The sequence below is a fragment of the Ochotona princeps genome, chromosome 24 (assembly GCF_030435755.1).
Source record: "Ochotona princeps isolate mOchPri1 chromosome 24, mOchPri1.hap1, whole genome shotgun sequence".
Lineage (NCBI taxonomy): Eukaryota > Metazoa > Chordata > Mammalia > Lagomorpha > Ochotonidae > Ochotona > Ochotona princeps.
Window position 1 is genome coordinate 25,845,603 of NC_080855.1, and position 6,008 is coordinate 25,851,610.

The window sequence follows — 6,008 nt, forward strand, 5'->3', positions numbered from 1 at the left end:
GGGACAAGGAAGACTGGGATCTGGGTGATAAATCCAGCTAATTCAGAGTGCCGGGGTGGGGGAGGTTCTCCGAGATTCTGTCTGCTGAAACAATCCCAGGTGTTCTTGTGGAGCCCCGTGCTCAGAACATGCCCGAGGAGGCCCTGACCACCGCTGCTGCTGTCCTTTTCGCTGCACCAAGGATGCATTTCTGTGCTGAGTCTGACCTTGGCAGCCGCCACTGTTAGCAAAATGGACCTCATTTTCCATGTTGCTCTTGTGTCAATGGATCTGGTACTCTGTGAGCCAAGAGGAACACATCCGAAGAGTGTCCCATGCTGTGAAACATGCAGGAAAATGTCAAAAAGAGAAGGAATGAAAGCTGTTTGTTGGAGTTACTGTCCAAGAGGCTGTCAGTTACCTGGGTGAGAATAGGATTGATTGGTTGAAAGGGGATTATGGATTGAGAAGTGCAAGACAGGGAGTCAAGTGGAGGAGATGATTCTTTCAATGATCTTAGGTTAAAAGGTTTCTGACTAGCCACTTGAGAGTCAAAATAAATCATAATAATTAATCATTAGACTGTTGGAATATATATAGAATTAAACAAATGACAGAAGCTCTTTGCTCCAGTAGGGTGCCAACTAATGACTACAGGGAGGATAAACAACAGGACAAGAATCACCGTTTACAGGGCTGGCAAGGTGGCACAGCAGTTACTCCTTCACCCGCAAACATTAACATCACATATGGGCAGCGGTTCATGTTCTGGCTATTCTACTTCCCATGCAGCTCTCTGCTTATGGCTTGGAAAAGCAGTAGAGGATGGCCCAAAGACTTGGGAAACCCAGAGGAAGCTCCTGGCTCCTGGCTTCAGATCAACTCAACTGTGCCCATTGTGACCATCTGGGGAGTAGATCAGCAGATGGAAGATCTTTCTGACTGTCTTTTTCTGAAAAATGTCCCTTTCAAATAAAAATAAATCATTAAAAAAGATTTATTTATTGTTATCAGAAAGTCAGATATACAGAGAGGAGGAGAGACAGAGAGGAAGATCTGCCGTCTGTTGATTCATTCCCCAAGTGACCTCAACAGTCAGAGCTGCGCCAATCTGGAGCCTCTTCCAGTCCTCCCACATGAATGCAGGGTCCCCAAGGCATTGAGCTGTCCTCGACTGCTTTCCCAGGCCTCAGGCAGGGATCTGGCTGGGAAGTGGGGCTGCTGGGATTAGAGCTGGCACCCAATATGGGATCCTGGCGTGTGCAAGGTGAGGACTTTACCCGCCAGGCTATTGCACTGGGCCCAAATTGTTTTTTTTTTTTTTTCCGGATGGAAAAAGATTATTTGCGAAGGGACCAGGTGAGCAGGGAAGGGAGAGGGAAGGGGAAGCACCTCTGGAAAGGAAGCCGGGAGGTAGTGTGTCTATCGAAAGAGGAGGGAGAGAGAGACACCCCCAAATTACCGTTTTTTTTTTCTTTTGTCACCGTTTGCCACTAGCAAAGTAGCACGGACTTTAGACAAGAAACATCATGTGTGATAAAAGTGACAGGGAGAAGCTGGATGAGGAACATGATGTTGACATGCTCTCAACTATTTCCCGTGAATTATTAACCAGTTTCAGCAGGGAAGCAGTCACTGAAAAAGGGGAAAATCTAGCGGTCACTGCTTTGGCCAAGTCATCAAAACAGGTTCACCAACATTCAGTACTTCTGGTGTGACGAACTAAGAACAAGACTGTATCATTTTTTTAACAAATACATTTGGTTATTTATTAATTTTTTTTTAATTGGAAAGGCAGATCTTCAGAGAAATGGAGAGACTGAAAAACGAGCTCTTCCATCTGCTGGTTCCACACCCCAAAAAGCCACAATGACCAGAGCTGAGCCGATCCGAAAGCAGGAGCCTGTTTTGAGTCTTCCACGCAGGTAGAGGGTCGCAAGGCTTTGGGTCATCCTCTACTGCTTTCCTAGGCTACAGGCAGGGAGCTGTATAGGAATTAGAGTGGCTGGGATATGAACCGGTGCCCATCTGGGATCTTACAAAGTAAGGATTTAGCCTTTGAGCCATCATGTTGGGCCTCAAGACCACATCACTTCCATGAAGTTCTAGCTACAAGTGCCAAACCTGAAATTAAGAGACACAGGGAAAATCTAAACTAGTGAGAAAAAAAAAAGTGACCGAAATGCTTCAAAAATTCATAGTCACAAAAGATAAGGCTGATAAATAGGTTAAAGAGATGTAACAGTTTTTAGTTTGAATGGTGAAATGACAGAAATTTTCCATTGCTCAAATGACTGCAACAGCCAGGGCAGAGAAGGCAAATGATAAACACAAGACCACAGTGGTTAAAAAAAAAAAAAAAAAAAAAAGAGCCATAGCTCTTCTAGGAAGACCGGGGAGCTATTAGCTGTTGTCAACCAATCAGTGAAGGGAGCCACATCCCCCTGTAGGCTCAAGGGTTTTTTTTGGAGGTCCAGTGAATGACTTAGGTGCATTTGCCCTGGAGAGTTCCAGTTGGTGTTTAGAGCAAGTGGGTGCAAGGGCAGCTGAGTGGCACTGTGGTGAGAGGCAGCCATGCCAGCTTCCATGGACAGCTAACAAGGGGATTGCAGTCAGCAGACTGAGATAGCCAGTGACCACTGACACAACAGGAAGTGGTTACCAAGAAGTGGTTCTCTCGTTTGTATTTCTGGACCAACCACATTGAGGAACCAAGAGTAGAGAGCTGGAAAATCTCAGATAGTGTGGCCCCACTTTCGGTATGAGAAAGGTCAACTGGTGTTCAAGATGGGTATCGAGGCAACATAGCAGTATAGGAGTTAAAGGAATCTTCCATGTTAACTTCATATGCCTGGGGTTTTGATTCAGTAGGTCTGATGTTGTTTTGTTGTTGTTGGTTTTTAAATGTTTATTTATTTGAGAGGCAGAAAGACATACAAAGAGAAGAACAGAGGAGCCCCATACTGCCCCATCTACCAGCTTTGCCCTCTTCCCTCCAGGTCCTGCGTGTTGTGGTTGGGTGTCTCACCTTGGTCTGTCATGGCCTGCCTTATCTCAGCTTTTGCCATTGGGTACTATAGCCTGGCCTGGCCCGGAATACCCGCCAATTCCAGCTCAGGTTGGTGGGGGCTACAGCCTAGCCCAGCCTAGCCAGCACCCAGTCCAAGCACTCATGTGTACTGGCATGTGTTGCAACCAAACCTGGCCTGACCCACACTCCATTCTGGTGTTCGGATTCACCAGCAGGTGATATGAACTGGCCCTGCCTGGTCTGCCCCCAACTTGCGCCAAATGTATGTCACTGGGTACGTTTCCCTGGCCTGGTCTGGGCTGCTCCCTATTGTAATTCTTGTGCTCACCTGCAGGGACTGTGTCTTGATATAGGAGTTTCCCAGGTTCCTCCATCAGAACCTCTCCCAGTGCCAGATCTTGCACACATGGGTGGATTCAAGGGTTGCCAGCCCTGCCTAGTCTACCTCCTGACCTAGCAGGAACAATGGCCTTTCCTGACCAGTCTTCAACCCATTCCAGTTATTATTGTTGGGTGTTACAGCCCAGTCAAGCCTGGTCCATACCCAGATGCAGCTCACACCTGATTCAGCAGGGGCAAAAACCTACCCTAGCCCATCCTGCACCTACCCTGGTTCTCATGAGCACCAGTGGATGCTGGAGTCTATCCCAGTCCTGCGCACTCAGCCCAGTCCACCTCACACCCTGTTTTAGGATGCATGTGCAGGTGCTGCAGCCTGGACCTGCTTAGCCTGTTTCCAGCCCCAGCACCTGTGAGTGTTGGCAGGTTCCATGGTCACTCCTAGCTCAGTCCATCACCACTCCAACTCTTTTCTTTTTAAAAAGATTTATTTATTTTTATGGGGAAGGCAGATATAGAGAGAGGAGGAGAGATAGAGAAGTTCTTGTGTTCGATGATTCACTCTCCAAGAACTGCAACAGCAGGAGCTGAGCCAATCCAAAGCCAGGAGCCAGGTTCTTCTTTTGGCTCTCCCACACAGTTACAGTGTTCCAAGGCTTTGGACTGTCCTTGACTGCTTTCCCAGGCCACAAGCAGGGAGCTGAATGGGAAGCAGGGCTGCTGGGATTAGAACCGGAACCCATAAGGGATCCCAATGCATATAAGATGAGGACTTTAGCCACTAGGTTACCATGCCAGGCCCTAATCTCTAACTTCTAGTTCACATTTTCCATCTTTTTTTTCTCTCTCTCTGGCCAAAAGTGTCTTACAATTCATTCATTGTTTGTTCAACTATGTCCATCCTATTTTAAATGCCTACTTAGTTTGCAATTTTTACATTTTCATTTGTTATTAAAAAAAACATTTCCTCTTTTTCATATTCCAGAGCCACTTTTTAAGAATTAGGTCAAGTACACATATTTCATGTTTTTTTCTCATTTGCTCATTTCTCACATTTTTGTAGTTTTCATTTTGTTGGTTTTCTGCTGTATCTAAGTTTTGGTGTCTTCTGGTGTGCTTTGCAATTACTGAATGTGAACAGCTGTTTTTTCTTTTTTAGATTGATTTATTTGAAAGACAAACTAACAGAAAGAGATAGAATCTTCCATCTATTGGGTCACTCTCCAAATGGCCACAATAGCTGGGACTGGTTCAGGGTGAAGCCAGGAGCCCAGGATTCCATCCAGCTCTCCCATGTGGGTGGCAGGGGCCCTAGCTCTTGGGCCATCCTCTGCTGCTTTCCCAGGCACCTTAGCACAAAACTGGGTCAGAAGGACCTGAGACTCAAACCTGTGCTCAGAAGTAGGAAACTCCAGCCGCAACTCAATCTGTTGAGCCACAACAACAGCCCTCAGCAGCTCTCTTTCTTCATAATATTACCCATAGAACACACCTTTTCCTGACTGTTATCCATAGAAGATTCTTTGAGATCTGAGATAAAGATAAGTTTCCCCAGAAGTCATATAGTTTTGTTTCTGCCAGGTGCGTAGGGGAACGTGAGTCTAACATCTTTTGCATTTACTTTATGTATCTGTATTTATTTAAGATTTATTTTTCTTTGTTGGAAAGGCAGATTTACAGAGATAAAGATCTTCTGTCCACTGGTTCATTCCCTAAGTGGCCACAACAGGCAGAGCTAAGCTGATCTGAAGCCAGGAGCCCGTAGCCTCTTCTGGGTCTCCCATCTAGGTATAGGGTCCCAAGGTGTTGAACCATCCTCAACTGCTTTCCCAGGCTACAAGCAGGGAGCTGCACCTTCCATTTACTTTCAGTAAGACCTTTTGAGCCTTCCAAGTGGTGCCCATTGGCACTGAAATCCAGTTATGGCTATAAAGACTCAGAGGATAACCTCCCCTTTCTGCATTGCATGTTTACCAAAAAGCAGTTTTCTCCAGACTTCCCTGGATCCAGGGAGATACTGGACATGAGGGCTACGCCATGCTCGGCAACCTTGGCTTGTGCCAGGATCTCATGTTAGACTTTACTCACTTTGGGTATGCCTTTAGGTTTTCTTTTCTTTCATTTGACGTAAGACAGCAGTGAAAGAATGAAACATAAGCCAATCCATGCAATAAACCTGCAGCAAATTAAGCAATAAACGAATGAGCACGGCAAAACAGGGGAAAGAGGATTGAGACTGTGGACCGTACCAATGTAAATAGCCTCATTGTGGTATAGTGCGTGAAGCTGCTGTCTGTGACACCAGCTTCCCCCTGTGAGTGTTGGTTTATGTGTCTGCTGCTTCCTTTCCACTCCCTGTTAGTGAGCTGAGAAGGACAGCAGAGGGATGGGTCAAGTGCTTAAACCCCTACCACCCAAGTGGAAGACTTGCATGAAGCTCTTAGCTCCTGGCTCGGGTCTAACCATTATGGCCACTTTTAAAGGAGTGCTGGTGTACAAACAGATGGAAGATCTCTATCTCTCCCTCTCTTTTTGTTAGCTCTGACTTTTAAATGAATTAGTCATTTTCTTTTTAACCCTAGTTGTGATATTTTCTGGTAGAAAAAAAACTCTCTGGGAGTAAATGGTAGTAGGGAGGTCTGTGTTTTATTCCTTACAC

The 6,008-nt window shown here is 45.9% G+C and overlaps 1 long non-coding RNA gene across 1 annotated transcript in view; it reads left to right on the top strand.

Annotated features, from left to right (window-relative positions):
* LOC131483213 (uncharacterized) overlaps nucleotides 1-6,008 on the top strand; it is a 35,809-nt gene that overhangs the window by 4,527 nt on the left and 25,274 nt on the right. The gene's annotated exons all lie outside the window — the stretch shown is intronic.